Genomic DNA, 23,354 nt, shown 5'->3' with positions numbered 1-23,354 from the left:
AAATATTCTGTCAAGATGACGTTATGATCCGGCTGCACACCGAGAAAGCCTTCGTAATCACATGATAAACGTGAATAGGTCAGATGTAGAGAGCAAAATGAACACACCGTTTGAAGTAAGATTCCATTGCTTTAAACAGTCATTATTTCCGGACAATTATGACACAGGCAGGAGCGGATGAAATGAACTATGTTCATTTCTCGTTCGTAAAAACACCCGAAATCGAATTAATGCTGTTGCAGAGCTTCCTGCTGTCTCCAGTAACTCTAACCAGAGATACATATTTCAGTAACTTCTGAGCTGAAATCGGGTTTTTCATGTTTTATAAAGAAGACAGCGTACGGATAACCAGAAACAAAGGAGTCACTCACCTGGGCAGCCGCGCCGCTGGTTCAGCACTGAGGGCGCCCCCTGTGGACAGGAGATTCAGTTGTTATCACGGAAACGTGTGTGCCTAAACGGGAGTCGAACCCGGAGCCACCCGAGCACCCACTAAAGACCAACTCAGGACTCCGGTCTGCCACTAGTTCTTGCCCGTTATTTCCAGCTTCCCACTGTATCCAATGTATCAGAAGCGCAGGCCCAGTTTCTGTGATATGTAGAAGAAGAGAACATAAATAGTGGCTAGTGGATTACGAGGCTTCCTCGGTTGGATCAGTTTTATGACCAAGGCCTGAAAAATGTGGGGCTATCTGGGTTCGATTCCCGATCTAGCATAAAGTTTCAAATATTCACTGATATTAACTGATTATAACTAATATAGAATTACAACTCTGTTGTTGCAAGGAAGCTTAAGATTACGTCTTGCGTTGTTCTGTACATCATGTTCAGGTCCCTGAAAATTTAAATGATAAATAATCTGTTTGTGTACTAATCATGACAAGATTAGGGTGATAAGATCCGCTATACATCGACCCACACACACTTCATATTGGACGCTACATTTACTATTACACACATGTTATTGATCGTCTTAGCGATAGTTATAAAATAAATAGTAAAATAAGTAGCACCTACAACAGGAAAAAGAAAACAGTTCGTATGTACTTGTGAAAATCGAAAAAATAAAAACTTTTGGTAGGTGTATTTAGACTGTGGGCCACAGGGAAAAGATGGGAGAGAAAGTTTGACAGTATCGTGCTAGAACACAATTAAGAGGTTAGGAAAATCACGTGACGGGGAAATACAGAAAGAGAATATGGAAGAATTGGTCAATATTGGATATTCAAAGGGAAGCATGAATACACGACTGAAGGAACACAAAGGCTTGTTCGCTTGGAAAAAGGAGCACCATCTTCTGTCAGAACACTATGGAGTACAATTTTCGGAACCAAAATTTTGTAAGCAAAGGTGAACTATTATCCACGACTTTGTAGACAAGGCACCCAACTATATAAACATGGGGTAGATTTTAATAGAAAACAAGAAGCCATGAAACATAATGATACACACATCAACAACAGTGTTGCATCACGCCGATATGTCGTGCAGGCGTGGGGCTATTGTGACTGGTCCCGTGTCGATAGCAGCGTCACCCCCTGACGTTGTTTGTAAACATACACATAGTTACCATGAGCGCTACCCAAGTGTAGAAGTCTGCACTCCTGTTGATTTCACCTGAAAGGAAAGCACCAGCACGGATGCATTAGAGACGCTTGTGGAACAACAGAGTTAACAACCATTACACCACGAAAGACAGTGGCGACCAATGATCCTGTCCGCGCCATCACGATACGCGCAGAAGGCTTGTCAACTAGGGAAGTTGCTCGACGTCTGCACCGGAGTCGTATTAAAATGTGGACATGGGATCGATTCCAATTAACTGATAAATGTGAAGAACTTGTATCGCCCAGACCATCCACTGACTTAGTTCTCCAGAAGTGAATTCGGCGTCCAGAGAGGCTACAGGACGTCATGCATCGCAAAAACTGCTAGCATACGACTGCATGATGCCAGTCTCCATTCCCGACGACTGTGGCCACAACAACATCGACCCCGAAACAGACGGGCATAAATCATGACGCCCAGGAATTGGTGTCGGATGTTGCTTATGGACGAAACTTAGGTCTGTTAGTGCCATGATAATTGCAGACAACATGTCCGGAGACAGTCCGTTAATGCCTAACGCCTTCAACACTGTGTCCCTCATGCGTAACATGGTGGCGGTGAGGTGATATTCTGGATGGCATTACTCGGGGTCTCAGAACATCTCTTGTGGTTTGCTGTACGGTACGGGGCGAGATTGTGCAACCGTATCGCCAAAATTTTGGTGACAATTTGATCTTGATAAATAATTTGCGTGGTAATCGTATTGTTCTCGTGAACACGCTCCTTCGGCAAGCTAGGACCGCCAGAATTGAGTGTCCTGTCTGTTCCCCTGACATGAACCCAAACGAACATGTGAGGGATCGATTTCAAAGACCTGCTTTTGGACGTCGACGACAGCCACGTATTCTGCGCGACTTACGCAGAATCCCCACTGAATAGTGGCACGATTTTGATATTATCATCGATGGTATGCCACGACGGATTCAAGTGTGGATCCAAGCAAGGGGACGTTGCAGCACGTACTGACGTTGGTCAGGAGTGCTATGAAAAAGCCTGCAGAAAAACAGGTGATTTTGTTGATACACAGTTTTTTTAACCTAGATGCATTAAAATTTTGTATATGATGGTGCAAGAAAAATGACGTTGGTAGATCTCCTACATTCATATGATCTTATGCAGATTGTGTTTTTTCCAACTAGAGTGCAGGGAAACAGTAGCACAGCCATAGACAATATTTTTATTCATTCTTCATTACTAAATGGGCATTCTGTTAGTAAAAGGGTGAATGGCCTTTCAGACCATGATGCATAAATTTTAACACTAAAAGGATTCTGTACTCAAAAAAGTCACATATAATTACAAACTATGTAGGAAAGTTAATCCATAGCAAGAGAGAGTTTTTTTAAACCTTGTCAAGGAACAAGAGTGGCTGGATGTTTATAGTGCCGATAACTAAGCAGATAAATATAATTCTTTCCTTGACACATTTCTCATGCTCTTTGAGAGTTGCTTTCCATTAGAACGTTCTAAACGGGGTAGTAGCAGTAATAGGTAGCTCAGGTGGCTGACTAGTGGGATAAGGACATCATGTAGAAAAAAGCGGGAATTATATCAAAATGTTAGAAGTAGTCACAATCAAGCTACATTAGCCCATTACAAACAGTATTGTAAGGTGCTTAAAAGTGTTATTAGGAATGGCAAAGAGTATGTGGTATGCAAATAGAATAGCTAATTTACAGGATAAAATTAAAACCATATAGTGAGTTGTGAAGGAAGTGTCTGGTCAGCAGCACAAGGTCGACGATATAAAGTCAGTTCGAAGTGAAAATATTTCTGTTACTGATAAATCAAATATATGTACAGTATTTAACAATCATTTCCTGAACATTGCTGGTGAACTAAACAAAAATTTAGTTTCTACAGGGAATCATATAACCCTCTTGGCAAAAGCCTTTCCGAGATTGATGTCTACAATACTCCTCTGTGATACAGAAAGGGGCAGACTGAGTCAATAATTAAATCACTGAAGACTAAGGACACTCATAGATATGATGGAGAGCCTAGCAGAATATTAAAGTGCTGTGGTGCACATGTTAGCCCTGTATTTAGCCATAATTTTTCCTTTGGGAATGGTCAGTTTCCTGAACGATTTAAGTACTCAGTAGTAACGCTGCTTTATAAAAACGGAGAAAGGGATAATGTAGACAATTTTGTACCTATTTCTATGCCATCAGTGTTTGCTAAAGTTATTGAAAAGGCTGTGTATGTAAGGATAATTGAGCATTTTATATCACACGATTTGCTATCAAATGTACAGTCCGGCTTCAGAAGTCGTTTAACAACTGAATATGCTATATTCTCTTTTCTCTGTGTGGTACTGGATGGATTAAACAAAAGTTTCGAGCGCTAGGTATATTTTTTGACTTAACTAAGGTATTTGATTGTGTTGCTCACAAAATATTGCTCCAGAAGTTGGACCATTACGGAATACGTGGAGTATCTCACAATTGGTTCAGCTCTTACTTTAGCAACAGACAGCAAATGGTCATTATTCACAATGTTGAGAATGGCTGTGATGTAGGGTCTGGGTGGGATACTGTCAAGTGTAGGGTGCCCCAGGGATCAGTTTTGGAGCCACTCCTGTTCCTTATTTGTATAAATGATATTCCCTCTAGTATTACAGGTAACTTTAAAATATTTCTGATTGCTGATGACACTAGCCTGGTGGTAAAGGATATTGTGTGCAACATTGGCTCGGTTTCAAATAGTGTAGTTCATGACCTGAGTTCATGGCTTGTAGCAAATAAACTAACGCTAAATCACAGTAAGACTCAGTTTTTACAGTTTCTAACACACAATTCAACATAGCCTGACGTTTTAATTTCACAGAATGACCATATGATTAGTGAAACTGAACAATTCAAATTTCTAGGTGTTCAGATAGTTAGTAAACTGTCCTGGAAAGCCCACGTTCAGGATCTTGTTCAAAGATTTAATGCTGCCATTTTTACTATTTGAACGGTTTCTGAAGTGAGTGATCGTTCGACACGAAAATTAGTCTACTTTTCTTATTTTCATTCGCTTGTGTCGTATGGTATTATATTTTGGGGAACTCTTCCCATTCTAAAAGGATATTTTTGGCTCAGAAACGAGCTGTTCGGGCAATAAGTGGTATATGCACACGAACCTCTTGTCGACCTCTGATTACGAGTCTGGGCATTTTGACATCGGCCTCTCAATATTGTCATTTCTTGTTAACAATATTAGCTTATTCCCAAGAATAAGCAGCTTTCACTCAGTAATTACTCGGCAGCCGGCCGAAGTGGCCGTGCGGTTAAAGGCGCTGCAGTCTGGAACCGCAAGACTGCTACGGTCGCAGGTTCGAATCCTGCCTCGGGCATGGATGTTTGTGATGTCATTAGGTCAGTTAGGTTTAACTAGTTCTAAGTTCTAGGGGACTAATGACCTCAGCAGTTGAGTCCCATAGTGCTCAGAGCCATTTGAACCATAATTACTCGGCAGAAATCAAACTTGCATTTGGATCGGACTTCCTTAACTCTTGTGCAGAAAGGTGTGCAGTATACTGCTGCATCCATTTTCAGTAAGCTACGATTCTAATTCAAACATCTTAGCAGTAATCCACGCGCTTTCAAATCGAAACTGAAGAGTTTCTTCATGGTTCACTCGTTCTACTCTGTCGAGGATTTACTTGTTTCTTATTGTATTGTTGATTGCGTTTACTTCAACTTATGGATTCACTTTTTTCGCGTTCATGAACATTTTATTTTTATCTGTTATTACTTTTATGTTGTAATTTCATGTACTGACACTTTCCATGACCTTGGAGATTTGTTCCTCACTTTGGTCCTACGGAACGTGACGTGTAATTAGAATAAACAAAACATTATGACCACCGACCTACTATGGATACAAACCAGTAGAGGTGATGGCACCGTCTCCTGGCGAGGAATGACTGGTAGTCCGACACATGCACTGTGTATGTAATATCATCATATGTCTCAGAAGATAACCAAATGGGTCCTGCTGGGAAATTAAATGACACTTCAGACTATCACTCTTGGTTGTCGGACCAAATGGTGGGCGACAGTCAGGTTGGTATCACATCGCCGTTTGGGACGTCTCCACGCAGTTTTCGTTCCTCTTAGGGGGTCATTCGAAGCAGGATTTATCACTGAAGATAATTCTTTCCATTCATTGAGATTCTATGCCGGAGGCGTGACTGGAGAAGACCCGGACAGCAACCTGAAGTCACTAGCGCGTTATCAGCAGACCAGCTTCACCGTATAAGAGATGCTCGTTCGAAGGCCGTGGTCGATAACAGTCTGGCCTTTATCAGAGTCGCTTCAGTCAGTGGGAATCCCCATTTGCTGCCCTATTATGACTCGAATATCTCCGCCTAAAGTGCCACTATGACTCCAGATGGCGTTTACTCTCGCGGTTGACAGTGATTGTAACGACTTTTGCTCGTCAGTGCACGTTCTGTATGACTGCTTTTGTTATGTACGACTTCATACACAATGGTAAGGAGGGGGGGTATTCGGAGTTGGTGTGGAACTGTCGTTATAGAGAAAGCCTAACAGGAACGGAAATGATTAGCAAACAAGTTAACATAATAAACAGATTTACTTAATTTGTATTTCTCCAATTGTACAAATAATGCGGCAAGAAATAGAGCCCAACTCTCAATGTCAGCAATAAAAAGGCTCTCTAAACTACAGCATGAACGATCTTGTCGGAGCCACGACTAGGCAGCGACTGCATAGTATCGCGCAGCGAAGATGCTCCAAGTTCGAGTGTACCCTCTGATTGCTGCCGGCAATCCTGTATCGTGGCGGCAGCGGGCGCTCGTGGTACAACCACTAGAGTCGTGTGGCTCAGAGCGCACACACCACTGGGTCCGCCACATACCAAGCGACCTCTTTAGGCTTCTGACGGAAACTTGCAGTTCCACTGCCAACTTAATGACCCCAGCAGGGTGGTATGGATACGTGATACCACAGCTTTGAGGTCTGAAAGCTGTTCGGATATTGTGGATCTGTCAGTCTGAGCTGCTAATCGAATCAACAGAAGCCTTTTATACACATCTACAAAACTTTTGCATCAGCGCGAAATGTCGCGCAGGTGTGTTGCTTTTCTGACTTTTCTGGTACCGATTGGAGGTAGCCCCTAATATTGCTTGTAAACAGACACACAGTTACCTCTAGTTAGAACGCAGCACTCTAATGGATTGCACTATTTCACGTGAAAGTAAAGCACCAGTAGAAATTCAGTAGAGACATCTGGGGAACAAAACAGTGAACATCCATCACGTGATGAAGAACAGCAGCGACCAGTGATCTTTTCACGTTTCACACAGAGGGTTTGCCAACCAGAGCAGTTGCTTGACGTGTGCACTGAAGTAAAACTGATGTGGAGCGGACATTGAATCGGGGACTTACTCCACACTGGCTGTCCCCGTTCTAGACGTGCGCAGGATGATCAATATGTATAACTTTTGGATATCCCCCCCCCCCCCCCCAAATTCTATAAGTCTCTCCAGATCCTCGATCACCATGTACTCTGCCTAACCTTCTGTATACACCTCCCGTCCGCCACGCTGATCCTCTATGACCTGATTCCTTTCCCCCATCTGCTCCTATTCCTTGAACATATCCACATACTCTACACCTCCTGCTGCTGTGATCCCCCTCACCCCCTGGCTGCTCCTCTCCTCTCTCCAACCATCGCCCCCTGCTGCGTCTTCACTGTTGTGTCGCCCCTACCCTCCATCTCTTCACCCTTCATCTACTTTCCCAAGATGGCTTCCGTCAACTCCCCCTCCCAGATGCTGCCCTCTCTCCCTCCATTTATCCCTCCTATCAACTCTGATCCTCATCTCCCCCTCCTTTCCTCTGTCCTCTCCCCAGGCTACCTCTTTACCCCCTTCCATCCTGTTTTTCCCTACCTAACCTCTCTCTGCCTCCCATCCCTCCCTCCCCCCCCCCCCCCGAGTACTTTTGCACTCCCATATTCCCATCCTCTGCCTTTCCCCACTCCCTCTTGCATCTGCCCAGCATCCCCCCCCCCCCCCACTTATGAGGAGTGAGGAGTCATCCTCCATCGGCTCCTTCCCCCCTCCCACCAATTCGTTTTTCCTCTCCTTCCCCCTTCCCCCCTTTTCTTTCCCTATATCTGTCCCGGTTCCCCCCACCGGCCCTCGGCTGTGTCATATTTGTGCCAGCTTTTTAGTGCAGTGTTCAAGTGAGTGTTCAGTGTAGTGCGTCTTTCTAAAGTGTTGCAAACAGAAATAATGCTGTCGCTGGGTGTGATTTTTATATCTCTTGCGAACAGAAACCAGACTGTCGCCGTGTTATTTAATTGTCTGACTGTTATTTTACCTGTCTGCTTCTTGTGTATTTTATTAGAATCACCAACCCTTTGTTTTATGTTTTAAGGTCCACAATTTTCCGCCATTTTACCATTAAAGCCACCGATTTTATCCCCTTCTTTTATTATTTATTGTCTTTATTTTTTAAAACAATTTCTGTAGGCTGAAAAGCGGCGCACTAAGCTGCTGCCAGCCCGCCATGGTTGGGGGGGGGGGGGGGGAAATCGAAACTCAATAAAGGGAAAAAAAAGGAACTGAGAGCTGAGAGCTGCACAGCTGAATTCCCCGTTATAAGGCGTTACAGGAAGTCATGTATTGCATATAACTGTTAAGAGACGATTGCATGATGCAAGCACCACGTCATACACCACACCACCACAGACTTCATTACAGATGAGCAAGAAGTCGTACAGAATGGACGACCCAGGACTGGCTTCAGGGGTATTGTGTACAGGTGAAACTCAAATCTCTTTGCACCCTTATAATCATTGACAACATATTTGGAGACAACTCCATAGTACCGAATGTCTCCAAGAGTGTCCCCTTTGTACAACTATGTGGTGATGATGGAGTGATGTTCTGGGGTCGCATTACGTGTTTGTCAAGGGCAGTCTTCCTGTTCTGTGGCAATAGTGGGACCGTACGCCAACATTTCAGTGACAATTTCATCTTGATGGATGATAATTCGCATGTTCACTGTGCCCTTCTCGTGAACATGTTCCTTCAGCGCTTTAGGATCAACGAAATGGGATGGCTTGCCTGTTCCCCGAGCGCCAACCCAATTGAACATGTGTGAGCTCGATTGAAACGTGCTCTTTTTGGACATCGACAACGATCACGTACTTCGCACGACTTACGCAAAATCGCCATTGAACTGTGGGTGCTTTGATTGCTCTGGGAGAAGCTTCATCAAAGTAGAGCACATGAAGTTGTAGTTGACTTTATTACATTCATGAATAAAAATTTACATAACTTCGACACTTCATTGCTATAGAAGTACTGCATAATTTACAGCTGTCAGTGACTATGAAAGCTCACTTGATGCGCTAACAATCTGGTCTGTTGAAGTACAATGTTCGACATTTAGAACGGTACAAGTTTGGCTCAAATGGCTCTGAGCACTATGGGACAACTTCTGAGGTCATCAGTGCCCTGGAACTTAGAACTACTTAAACCTAACTAACCTAAGGACATCACACACATCCATGCCTGAGGCAGGATTCGAACCTGCGACCGTAGCGGTCGCGCGGTTCCAGACTGTAGCGCCTAGAACCGTTCGGCCAACCCGGCCGGCGGTACAAGTTTATGTGAAACTTTAAGAACCCGTTGGCCCTACAGTGTGATGCTGACTCCTTCGCACGAGGTCATGAACTGGGCGAGAGCTCCGCCAAGCTCGGTTCTATATTGACCTCAGTGCGAGGGCGATGGTGTGCTGAGAGGGGAGGTGTCGTCTTCAGGAGCGCCTCCAATTCGTCTTTGCGATTTGCAACGGCCCTACGCTAGCGTCTACGGTATCGATATCGGTTGCTGACTTGGTGTCGCACCGCGATCTCTGGAGGATACCAGATATGGTATGCCACGATGAATTTAAGCCTTTATCTGAGCATAGGGACGTTCCACAACGTATTGACGTTGCTGAGGAGTGCTGTGAAAAGTCCTCCACGGGAAACAGGCTATTTGGCCGGTACAAAACTGTTCGTTTTTTTTTTTTTTTTGATTTGCCAATCTTGACATATTGCAGAGGAATATATACAGATGCCTGGGAGTTAATTTTTTATTGTGCCATGACTGTCCAAATAAAGGGGTGATGCAAAAGTTTTGTTGATGTGTGTATGATTTATGGAGGTGGCACAACGGAAGCAGGCGAGCAGGCGAGCAGGCACCAACTAAGGAAGCGCATCCCACGTGTGGCTGCCCGCTGCAACGACGCTCGCTCCTTAAGGAAAGAAACAGCCACAGCCTGCAGAAGCGGCGTCCGCAGAACAAGCGGCGCTCCTCTCATTGTTCTCCACTTTGCTGACGAGGGCCACTTGCCAAGTTTCTTTTCCACAAGTTGCCGACTATTGTTCATTAAGCTCCCTCTTAACGCTGTAATTTATCGTTCCATACTCTTTTCTTCTGGGGCGGATTTTATTAAAAGCTCTAATGAGTTATTTAAAGGGCGAAGAGAAGTATTCCGGCGCATGTTATACATATTTCATCAGTTTATTACATTGGATAAATTCTTTTAACATTCTTAAGAAAAAGATTACAAAACAATCGAGCTAAAATACAAGCACGTAAACCAACAGCGACCCAAACCATTAACAGAAAGAGAAATGTACTGCCATTTGTTGGTATATCACAGACGAAAATAGACAATATTCTGAATAAACAGAAATACTCTAAGACCTACTACACTACTAAACAAAACAGTTTCAATCATAAAGATCAGCAATCCTCAACAATCAAATATCTAGCTGCAATGATTGTGATTAAGAAAAACAGGCCGGTCAGTGTGCAGCAGACTTAAAGAACAGCACGGGACCCTGGAACTACAAAAACAGAGTCTACCTTTGCACACCATTGAATGGAAACCAGTCACAGTTACGTACGTGTGTGTGTGTGTGTGTGTGTGTGTGTGTATTTGGAGTTTACGGGTTCCCTTAAACATACTGAAATAAACGAATGTGATGAAAGGGCTAAAAATATTGTTACGCCGCGAGCTGTAAACCTACGAAATGACACTCACTCCCACCTCAATCGTGTTGACACATTCACTCATGTTGACGTAGAAATAACGCAGTCTGTGCGCAATTGGCCGAACACACCACTGCTTGAATGCTGTAAATCAAGAGGCACTACAAGAATGATCCTGAACAGCTACTGAATAAATAAACAGACTTCTGTTACTTCCCACTACTTGATACTGCTAAACCTCACCAATCAGTTTTTTTAACCCGTTAATTGTGCGAGCTGCGAATTCTCAACAGGCCAGAGCGACACCGTTAAATGGGAGGTTAACTATGTTTGAGCACTAGCGACGGTAGGTGCAGGTCTACACGAAGCTATGAGACGCCACTAACGTGTACTGTCACTACGTGTGTGTTTCGGGTACTCGTAGAGCGACTTGCTGTTCGCGACTTTGTTCATGACACACAAACGAGAAGTTATTGCCATTGTTTGGACAATTGCACCTAGACACAGAGATCAGTTCTTTTCTGAAATTATTTGTTTGTTTTATGGTACCTGTGGCGGTACGAGAATCACGTTTTAGTTTAATGAACTTGTTGCACGTGCAAGTGAAACCGAAAATACTGTTTGTGTAAAATACGCGTCACTTGGCATTTGTGTACCTTTGTGGGCACCTGCCTGAGATGAAATCAAGTGAAATGTTACAAAATATTTCAGTCGATTTATAGCACCAGAATATTTCAGTGACTGAATGTGGTCATTATATATACGAGTATAACTTATTACAAGTTTATTCTAATTCACACGAACAGTCCACCTTAACACTCCTTTGACTGATAATATTTCGTTTTATTGTTATGTAGAAATTGTAATGAGCTGCTAATACTACGAAGCTTTTATTTTTTTAGCGATTCCCGAGGTTTCATGCTCCACGAAATGCAAATGTATATTTCAAAGTGCGTGTTCCCCCACGGAGAGGGACTGAGACAGTTTCAAAATTTCCCGGAGTAAACAAATTTACGTATTAAAGTTCAAATACAGGCCAGCACAGGCACACAGAAAGCTGGGAAAAGAGATGACAAAAAAGAGAAGTAGACTTTTAACCAGTATCGAGGCGGAACACCCTACGCAAGAAGCACCAGGGTCCAACGAAACCGCTTCTAGACAAGTCTACCCGAATTGATGCAGCAAGTAATTGTCCTCAAACACAAAGACAACACAAAGACACAAAGACAACATATAAAACACCAAATTGTAAAGGACAAGCAATATTCATATGCAGTATTTGTAACGTTCATCTATTTCCGAGAATTTCATGAATACGGCTATTTTGGGTTACATATAATTATTTAAAACGGACGACACCGTGTATTATCTATTTTCAATCGTGTAAATACTCTCAATGTATCGTGAAAATGTTAAATAAAAATCTTTTTCTGAAGAAAATGCTTTAAGTATTTTATTTCTCAAATGCCTGTCGCCGTCAATATGCGACATATCCAGTTACATCTGGTAGGTGCATCATATATTACATTTGACCTAATGTACTCTGCAATAATTCATTAATGGTTATAAAATATGGTTTTGAATTTTTTATTCTAAGCAGAAAGTTATTCGGGTATTAAGCGGATGTAGTGTGTTTTACTATAAATCGATGCGGCAGTTTCTCTTTTCTTTTTTATGTTCTACGATTATGTGCAGAAAGAGAAGTACAACTACGTTGCCATAATCTTTTCTTCTACACTCCTGGAAATGGAAAAAAGAACACATTGACACCGGTGTGTCAGACCCACCATACTTGCTCCGGACACTGCGAGAGGGCTGTACAAGCAATGATCACACGCACGGCACAGCGGACACGCCAGGAACCGCGGTGTTGGCCGTCGAATGGCGCTAGCTGCGCAGCATTTGTGCACCGCCGCCGTCACTGTCAGCCAGTTTGCCGTGGCATACGGAGCTCCATCGCAGTCTTTAACACTGGTAGCATGCCGCGACAGCGTGGACGTGAACCGTATGTGCAGTTGACGGACTTTGAGCGAGGGCGTATAGTGGGCATGCAAGAGGCCGGGTGGACGTACCGCCGAATTGCTCAACACGTGGGGCGTGAGGTCTCCACAGTACATCGATGTTGTCGCCAGTGGTCGGCGGAAGGTGCACGTGCCCGTCGACCTGGGACCGAACCGCAGCGACGCACGGATGCACAGCAAGACCGTACGATCCTACGCAGTGCCGTAGGGGACCGCACCGCCACTTCCCAGCAAATTAGGGACACTGTTGCTCCTGGGGTATCGGCGAGGACCATTCGCAACCGTCTCCATGAAGCTGGGCTACGGTCCCGCACACCGTTAGGCCGTCTTCCGCTCACGCCCCAACATCGTGCAGCCCGCCTCCAGTGGTGTCGCGACAGGCGTGAATGGAGGGACGAATGGAGACGTGTCGTCTTCAGCGATGAGAGTCGCTTCTGCCTTGGTGCCAATGATGGTCGTATGCGTGTTTGGCGCCGTGCAGGTGAGCGCCACAATCAGGACTGCATACGACCGAGGCACACAGGGCCAACACCCGGCATCATGGTGTGGGGAGCGATCTCCTACACTGGCCGTACACCACTGGTGATCGTCGAGGGGACACTGAATAGTGCACGGTACATCCAAACCGTCATCGAACCCATCGTTCTACCATTCCTAGACCGGCAAGGGAACTTGCTGTTCCAACAGGACAATGCACGTCCGCATGTATCCCGTGCCACCCAACGTGCTCTAGAAGGTGTAAGTCAACTACCCTGGCCAGCAAGATCTCCGGATCTGTCCCCCATTGAGCATGTTTGGGACTGGATGAAGCGTCGTCTCACGCGGTCTGCACGTCCAGCACGAACGCTGGTCCAACTGAGGCGCCAGGTGGAAATGGCATGGCAAGCCGTTCCACAGGACTACATCCAGCATCTCTACGATCGTCTCCATGGGAGAATAGCAGCCTGCATTGCTGCGAAAGGTGGATATACACTGTACTAGTGCCGACATTGTGCATGCTCTGTTGCCTGTGTCTATGTGCCTGTGGTTCTGTCAGTGTGATCATGTGATGTATCTGACCCCAGGAATGTGTCAATAAAGTTTCCCCTTCCTGGGACAATGAATTCACGGAGTTCTTATTTCAATTTCCAGGAGTGCACAATACATTTCACTGAATCTCGACCAAATGCGTCTTAAATCATATTATACCATAGAACGATATTTCATGAACATGAGAACAATAATATATCAGCAAGTCAAGCATCAAATAACTATTACATGCTTGACTTGCTAATACACTATTGTTCTCAAGTTCATATAATATTGTTCTATGGTACGATACAATATAAGAAGCATTTGGTCACGACTGAGTGAAATGTACTGCAGAAGAACTTGATTGAGAAGAAGTGGTACCGGTCACAAGAATTAACAACGGCTGGTATAGCGGTGTACTGACGATATGCCTCTCCGTGTCCGGTGAGGCTTAAGGGCTGAGGGGGACAGGGCGGCCGGTCGGTGCCATTGGGCCTTCAAAGCCTGTTCGGACGGTGTGTGTCCCTTTATGTTCGTATGTACTTTTTTGCTATTGCCGTTGATGTTTATACCATTATGCACAACAACATCTTTGTCGGTTTTGCCATGCAATTACCTAATAACTCGAAAACTATATCGCAAAAATGATTAATTACTGAAACAACAAACAAAACCATGTGTTTTATCAACATAGCAATATTTCATCAAGTACCCCCAGTGAAACTAACAGGGACTATCTTTTTATTTGCTTCCATTATCCGTCAAAGTTGAGATAATAATAACTCATGTGTGCTGCCTAATTTCAGGCTATCACGTCCGTTTTCAAAGTATGGCCTTAGACGTAAGTGTAAGCAAAGAGTTCCCACCAAATTACATGTGAGTAACCAAACGCAGTTCTTCAGTGTTTGTATTTGTGGCGATCCACAGCCTCCAGATGCTTAATAAACGAAAACGTGGTCCGTAGTAGGCTGTAACGTGTTTTTTATCTAATCGTGTAATTAGCTAATTTCGATAACTTGTCACTCTCTAGCACAACCACATGGTACTGACAGTAGCTGGTAATTTGTTGCCACAGATTCACATCAGTTACCATGTCGCTGTGCTTGACAAGGCCATGGTTTGAAAACGGACTTCATGATCTGAAATTATTCACCACGAAACCACGAAGAAATGGAAACTATTCACCACGAAGAACTCGCTATTATCGCAACTTTGACGGATACTGAAAGAAAGTAAAAAGTCCTATCCTATAATATAGGAAGACCTATAGAAAGTCCCATCCTATCCTATGAGTATGTTGGAACTTCATAGAAATTACCTTTTAAGATCCTAAATGACTACTGATAAATTCTTGATCTTAAATAATGGCCCAGAAAAGACGGTCTTGATTACAAATTTCCTGTACTTGGTAAGCTCGTACTTTAGTCATTAATCAACAGTAAAAAACTGTATAAAATGCCTTCCAGAAGTAAAAAATACGGCACAAACTTGGGTGCCTTTGTCTAAGGCGCTCTTGATTTCTTGGACGAAGAATCCATGTTGGTTTATATACATCAGATTTTCGTTCTCCATAACAGTCACAATACGCAAGCACATAACGTCTTTCATAATTCTACAATGAAAACGTGGAGCGGATGTATGGCAGATTTACGGAACAGCGGGAGATCAAAAATCAAAGTAATCACTATTGTCTATCATCCATAAAGTACCCACAATAAAGGGTTGAAACACCTTGTGTTGGGTTGGTGCATAAGTTAGGTGCATTTTTCCGTTGGTTTGATAAACACAACAGACACAGAGACTTTAGTTATCAATAATGTATCCTCCTTCACCGCTGACAACAGTCTGTCAACGCTGGGACAACTTTTCGATTCGGCGGCTGTAGGAACCACGTAGTTTTGAGGCGAAGAACTCGTCTAACCGTGTTCAGAGTGCATTTTCGTCCGGAAAGGAAGTTCCTTGAAGGTTGGCCGATAGACAGCGGAGAAGGTGAAAATCTGAGGGCGCAAGATAAGCTGCTGAATGACTTGCTGACCCAGTTCCTGTATAGTGGTTTCTGTCAGTCTAGCAGAATGCGTGAGCGAGTTATCGTGCAGTAGCATCACTTCACGCAGTCCTCCTGGTAGTTGTTCTTGGACTGCGCCTGCTAAACGTCTCAGTTGTTAACAATAAATGTCAGCAGTGGTGGTTCCACCTTGGGGAAGCATTTCGTAGAACACCACATCGTCTCTGTTCCACCAGACGCATAACACTGTCTTCTGTGGATGAGCGCAAGCTTTTGCATTGGGAGTTGCTGCTTTGTTTGGTCTCAATCATTCCTTTCTCACCACTAGTAACGATATAGGATAGGAGTGTTCGATGTTATTCACGAGCCAGTTGATGACGAACAAGCAGAGATGCAAATATGTCAAAAAAATGTTCAAATGTGTGTGAAATCTTATGGGACTTAACTGCTAAGGTCATCAGCCCCTAAGCTTACACACTACTTAACCTCAATTATCCTAAGGACAAACACACACACCCATGTCCGAGGGAGAACTCGAACCTCCGCCGGGACCAGCCGCACAGTCCATGACTGCAGCGCCTAAGACCGCTCGGCTAATCCCGCGCGGCTGCAAATATGTCCACCCACTGATTTTTGTGATTTTGAATTAGAGTATGCGGTATCGATACACCCGAATTTTGAACCTTTCCCATTGAATGAAAATGGTGGAATGATGACACTTCATCACATTTGCTAGTTCTCGAGTACACTGACATGAATCATTCTGGATTAATGCGTTTAAACGATCTTCATCAAATCGAGGTCTTTCTGGACGTGGAGCAACAGGGAACCACAAACATAAAACGCCATTTGAGAAATAAACTCATAGCAACCGGAATACCAAACTATAAAGCTAAAAAGCTACGAACTTATATACCAACCTAATACTCTCAGTTTGGCCGTTAATATAGCGCGACATGTAGACTGCAAATCACTTCACAATTGTTTGAAAAACGTGTCTACGACACTGAACAGCACATAGATGTGTTTGTAAGAAACAGGGAGAAGGGAATTTAGAAATATTTTAATAAAGGAGAATAACCTGATTAGAACGAAAGTAAGAGCTGCATAAGAAGAAAACGGTAAGATAAGAATGTCAGCGGCGTGCGGAGAACCTTCCACAACAGGCGGTAGGTAGGCAACGCAGCAGTGGCTCGTTATCGTACGAACAGCGCCGGGCCGGCTGTTAGCAGAGCAAGGGAAGGCGCGGTAGGGCAGAGTATCCCTTAAGGGAGGGGAAGGGCCGCCTCTCCGGGACTCCCCGCGCCGGCATTATCGCGTCTACCGATCCCTAAATTAATGAGGGAGCGCCGCCGTAATATAGCCAACAGGAAGCGAGGCGAGGTGCGGCCAGTGGTGGGGGCGGCCCGATAGAACTGTATCCCGGCGCCGTGCCAGCGTCTTCCTGGATTAACCGGCAGCCGCTCACAAGTGGCCCTCCGTAGCACAGCATAGTCCGCAGCGTACGAGTGCCACGACTTCAAGATGTTGTTCTAGAAGACGATAAGGCATACACATGGGGTAACTCTTGAAGCACACTTAGACTGATAAGCCAAAACATTATGACCATTTCATACCGCTACTCTGGATGCCACCTAGTGGCGTTGCGGGCACGTGACGCGGTGATGAAAGTATGTAAGCGGAGCAAACACGGACGGGGGATCACCCTAGAGAAGATATGGGCAGCAATGGGGAAATCCATTGAGATAAACGACCTTGGAAACTGGCTGATTATTATTAGGCAGAGCCTGTTAACGAAGATCTCGAAAACGGCGAAGCTGGTCGAATGTTCACGTGCTACAGTCGTGAACGTACACTCCTGGAAATGGAAAAAAGAACACATTGACACCGGTGTGTCAGACCCACCATACTTGCTCCGGACACTGCGAGAGGGCTGTACAAGCAATGATCACACGCACGGCACAGCGGACACACCAGGAACCGCGGTGTTGGCCGTCGAATGGCGCTAGCTGCGCAGCATTTGTGCACCGCCGCCGTCACTGTCAGCCAGTTTGCCGTGGCATACGGAGCTCCATCGCAGTCTTTAACACTGGTAGCATGCCACGACAGCGTGGACGTGAACCGTATGTGCAGTTGACGGACTTTGAGCGAGGGCGTATAGTGGGCATGCGGGAGGCCGGGTGGACGTACCGCCGAATTGCTCAACACGTGGGGCGTGAGGTCTCCACAGTACATCGATGTTGTCGCCAGTGGTTGGCGGAAGGTGCACGTGCCCGTCGACCTGGGACCGGACCGCAGCGACGCACGGATGCACGCCAAGACCGTAGGATCCTACGCAGTGCCGTAGGGGACCGCACCGCCACTTCCCAGCAAATTAGGGACACTGTTGCTCCTGGGGTATCGGCGAGGACCATTCGCAACCGTCTCCATGAAGCTGGGCTACGGTCCCGCACACCGTTAGGCCGTCTTCCGCTCACGCCCCAACATCGTGCAGCCCGCCTCCAGTGGTGTCGCGACAGGCGTGAATGGAGGGACGAATGGAGACGTGTCGTCTTCAGCGATGAGAGTCGCTTCTGCCTTGGTGCCAATGATGGTCGTATGCGTGTTTGGCGCCGTGCAGGTGAGCGCCACAATCATGACTGCATACGACCGAGGCACACAGGGCCAACACCCGGCATCATGGTGTGGGGAGCGATCTCCTACACTGGCCGTACACCACTGGTGATCGTCGAGGGGACACTGAATAGTGCACGGTACATCCAAACCGTCATCGAACCCATCGTTCTACCATTCCTAGACCGGCAAGGGAACTTGCTGTTCCAACAGGACAATGCACGTCCGCATGTATCCCGTGCCACCCAACGTGCTCTAGAAGGTGTAAGTCAACTACCCTGGCCAGCAAGATCTCCGGATCTGTCCCCCATTGAGCATGTTTGGGACTGGATGAAGCGTCGTCTCACGCGGTCTGCACGTCCAGCACGAACGCTGGTCCAACTGAGGTGCCAGGTGGAAATGGCATGGCAAGCCGTTCCACAGGACTACATCCAGCATCTCTACGATCGTCTCCATGGGAGAATAGCAGCCTGCATTGCTGCGAAAGGTGGATATACACTGTACTAGTGCCGACATTGCGCATGCTCTGTTGCCTGTGTCTATGTGCCTGTGGTTCTGTCAGTGTGATCATGTGATGTATCTGACCCCAGGAATGTGTCAATAAAGTTTCCCCTTCCTGGGACAATGAATTCACGGTGTTCTTATTTCAATTTCCAGGAGTGTATACGGGAAGAGGTAGAAAGACAGTGGAACTACCACTAGGCGCTAAATGGTTGGACGTCTTCGACTCTTCACAGAGCGTGGAGCTCGGAGGCTTGTCTGCTCTCCATAGTGGGATGGATGGTAATCTGTGGCATCTCTGCGAAAGAGCACACTGCTGGTGTTTCAGAGCACACCTTTCATCGTACACTCTTGCACAAGGAGCTCCCAGCAGACCACCCATACGTGTTCACATGCTGACCCAATGACATCGTCAATCACCATTGCGATGGGCACGGCACCATCGGAATTTGACCGTCGATCAATGGAAACGTGTCGGCTCTTCGGATGAATTACATTTTTGCTACACTAGGTCGACGGTCTGTAACGCTGGAAATGCATATCTTCCTATTTCCATCTATTGTACTATACATTTTTTTTGGTACCTGAAGATACGACATTTCTGTGTCTTTATATATTGTAATTATTTTAGTATATATATATATATATATATATATATATATATATATATATATATATATATATATATGCATTTATGTCGATATACACTCCTGGAAATTGAAATAAGAACACCGTGAATTCATTGTCCCAGGAAGGGGAAACGTTATTGACACATTCCTGGGGTCAGATACATCACATGATCACACTGACAGAACCACAGGCACAGAGACACATGCAACAGAGCATGCACAATGTCGGCACTAGTACAGTGTATATCCACCTTTCGCAGCAATGCAGGCTGCTATTCTCCTATGGAGACGATCGTAGAGGTGCTGGATGTAGTCCTGTGGAACGGCTTGCCATGCCATTTCCACCTGGCGCCTCAGTTGGACCAGCGTTCGTGCTGGACGTGCAGACCGCGTGAGACGACGCTTCATCCAGTCCCAAACATGCTCAATGGGGGACAGATCCGGAGATCTTGCTGCCCGGGGTAGTTGACTTACACCTTCTAGAGCACGTTGGGTGGCACGGGATACATGCGGACGTGCATTGTCCTGTTGGAACAGCAAGTTCCCTTGCCGGTCTAGGAATGGTAGAACGATGGGTTCGATGACGGTTTGGATGTACCGTGCACTATTCAGTGTCCCCTCGACGATCACCAGTGGTGTACGGCCAGTGTAGGAGATCGCTCCCCACACCATGATGCCGGGTGTTGGCCCTGTGTGCCTCGGTCGTATGCAGTCCTGATTGTGGCGCTCACCTGCACGGCGCCAAACACGCATACGACCATCATTGGCACCAAGGCAGAAGCGACTCTCATCGCTGAAGACGACACGTCTCCATTCGTCCCTCCATTCACGCCTGTCGCGACACCACTGGAGGCGGGCTGCACGATGTTGGGGCGTGAGCGGAAGACGGCCTAACGGTGTGCGGGACCGTAGCCCAGCTTCATGGAGACGGTTGCGAATGGTCCTCGCCGATACTCCAGGAGCAACAGTGTCCCTAATTTGCTGGGAAGTGGCGGTGCGGTCCCCTACGGCACTGCGTAGGATCCTACGGTCTTGGCGTGCATCCGTGCGTCGTTGCGGTTCGGTCCCAGGTCGACGGGCACGTGCACCTTCCGCCGACCACTGGCGACAACATCGATGTACTGTGGAGACCTCACGCCCCACGTGTTGAGCAATTCGGCGGTACGTCCACCCGGCCTCTTGCATGCCCACTATACGCCCTCGCTCAAAGTTCGTCAACTGCACATACGGTTCACGTCCACGCTGTCGCGGCATGCTACCAGTGTTAAAGACTGCGATGGAGCTCCGTATGCCACGGCAAACTGGCTGACAGTGACGGCGGCGGTGCACAAATGCTGCGCAGCTAGCGCCATTCGACGGCCAACACCGCGGTTCCTGGTGTGTCCGCTGTGCCGTGCGTGTGATCATTGCTTGTACAGCCCTCTCGCAGTGTCCGGAGCAAGTATGGTGGGTCTGACACACCGGTGTCAATGTGTTCTTTTTTCCATTTCCAGGAGCGTATAATTGGTTTGTTTTGTAAATATTGTTTGTATTTTTACGCTGGGTCTGTCCTAGGGAAAACTATGCTATCGAACGATTACATCGATAGGTCGTGTGGAGAACCAAAGTGTTTAGGATCTTTGGTAGTGTTCTCTGCGGCGTGGAGCGCGGGCAGAGAAGAGTCTGGCTGGACTAGGGTGGTGGAGCAGGTGTCTTGAGTGACGCTCCCGCGAGTAGCCGCGCTTTCGGGGTTTGGCAGTATTTAATTGCTATGATAGTTTCTGGCACGATGTCGTGGACGGGAATCATTAGCTGGCACACATCAAGAGCCCGTTTCGCCTGGTGACCGTGTCGAGAAGAAGGCGCACCAACATCCAGCTTCTGCAACAGCTACGGCCGACAATAGGTGCTTGTCGCCACCTCCTCGATCGACGACTTCAAAACTTCAATCAACCAGCAAGGAAGACTGAAAGCACGTAAAGTTTTAGAACTGTATGGCAGACCTCAGCTTTTCAAACTGTTCCATTTGCATCACTAAAATACAACAACTTAGCAAGCAGGGTCCCATCCTTTTCCGAAATGAACCCGAGTGTCGTTGAAATTCAAACGCCAGCATTAAAGTAATATCATTCCATTTAATTGCTTTAATTTCAAAGTTCAGTTAAAGTATTCATAGCTGGCTACAATATTTAGATTACACAAGCACAAATTAAGAGTGTGAGTTTCGCTACCATATTTTAGCTCACCTGTGACTGCAGCTCAGCTTGGTACATACTAAATTTTACTATTGTTAATTGTTCAAAATCATTTAATTCAAGTTCAAAGTTAAAGCTCTTATTTCTAAATTGCGTAGATTCAGGTAGCTTTGGTATGATTATTGAGGTAGCCCAAGACTAACCTTATTTTATTTTATTTCGTAGTGCTTCAGAAGCAAAGTTCACTATTAATTACAGTCACTATATTAACTTTCGATTTTCCGGTTTTATTAATTCTTTTGCTAAATTAAGTCAGAGTGTAACGAAATTTATTACTTCTGACAAATATTCAGTTTTCACACAACACGTGTCAACCTACATTTGCCACGCTTTTAGTGCTAATTATATGTGCATTAACCTTTCTTTTTCAGTTATAATAGTAGTTGTCCATAGGACTGGCGACCGTAATTTTCCCCAAATCTCAAATATCTAATTAACGCCAGTTAATTGTTAGCGTAACGACCGCACATTTACTTTCTTTATTAAATTTACCTTTTTTCAAAATTAATTTCCACCAATTTCATTTGTATTTTTCCTTTCATTTAGATGTAACCTTTCTATCCTCTTTACTGACAGATTAACTTCGGTGACGATTGCTTTTCCCAAATTTCCATTAGGTACACGCGGTTTAAATTTTCACTGTCATTCAGGTCGATAAGTGAGGGGGAGGTTACAGGTCGTCTCCACAAATGCCGTCACTGAGATGAACGGTGGTTCGAAATGTGGAGCGCTCCTCGGACGCAGGCTGGTGGAAGCAGTATTATTCTGTGGGAGAGATTCTCCTGCGGATGCATGGGACCTGTACAAGTAATCGAAGACAGGCTGACAGCTGTGAACCATCTGCATCCCTTCATGATTCATGTCTACCCCGACGGCGATGTCACCTTTCAACAGTATAATTATACGCGTCTCGGAGCCAGAACCGTGACACACTGGTTTTAGGAGCATTACACTGAACTCGCGTTGTTGTCTCGGCGACCAAAATCGCCTGATGTAAATCTGATGGAATCCACCTGGGGTCGCTATCGGGTCCCATCACCGCGTCTGCAGATCAGCGTCCCCTTATTTACGCGAATTGCATGACCTTTGTGTATACATCTAATGTCACACACTTCCAAAAACCTATCAACAAACTATCTGATCCCTTATCGTAAAAGCTGCTCAGCTCTCACTATTCGACAGTCCACAACTAGGCAAGTTATCTGTGGCTTTATTTGGTTTGGGAAAACTGATGCACATTATATTTGTCGAATTTTTAATTAATTACTGTACGGCCCTGTGCCTTCTATCCTCTACCTCAGCCGGCCGCGGTGGCCGAGCGGTTCTAGGCGCTTCAGTCCGGAACCGCGCGACTGCTACGGTCGCAGGTTCGAATCCTGCCTCGGGCATGTCCTTAGGTTTAAGTAGTTCTAAGTCTAGGGGACTGATGACCTCAGATGTTAAGTCCCATAGTGCTCAGAACCATTTTTTCTTCTACCTCATAATTGCTTAACAGTCCTTATCTACGACTGGAAACGTGGATACTATTTCATTTTACTTCCTCTCTTTGTAATGGGGCTGCACTGGACAGATGCTGAAGCATTGTTACGTGTTCTAAGTATCTCAGAGAAGTCACTGGATTACATACACATAATCGCTGTTTGAACGTTTTTGTTGGGGTGTCATATATATGACTTAAAATTGTTTGGATCTGAAATATTAGTGAATCATTTGTAATTTTCTTCC

The 23,354-nt window shown here is 45.6% G+C and overlaps 1 protein-coding gene across 1 annotated transcript in view; it reads right to left on the bottom strand.

Annotated features, from left to right (window-relative positions):
- LOC126194768 (protein turtle-like) overlaps positions 1 to 415 on the bottom strand; it is a 914,596-nt gene extending 914,181 nt beyond the window's left edge. The window contains exon 1 of the mRNA XM_049933054.1: positions 372 to 415. The gene's annotated coding sequence lies outside the window, so the exon portion shown is untranslated. The remainder of the gene's footprint in view (positions 1 to 371) is intronic.
- Positions 416 to 23,354: the final 22,939 nt, after the last annotated feature.

Source organism: Schistocerca nitens, chromosome 7 (assembly GCF_023898315.1).
Source record: "Schistocerca nitens isolate TAMUIC-IGC-003100 chromosome 7, iqSchNite1.1, whole genome shotgun sequence".
Lineage (NCBI taxonomy): Eukaryota > Metazoa > Arthropoda > Insecta > Orthoptera > Acrididae > Schistocerca > Schistocerca nitens.
This window is presented reverse-complemented; position numbering and strand designations above follow the sequence as displayed.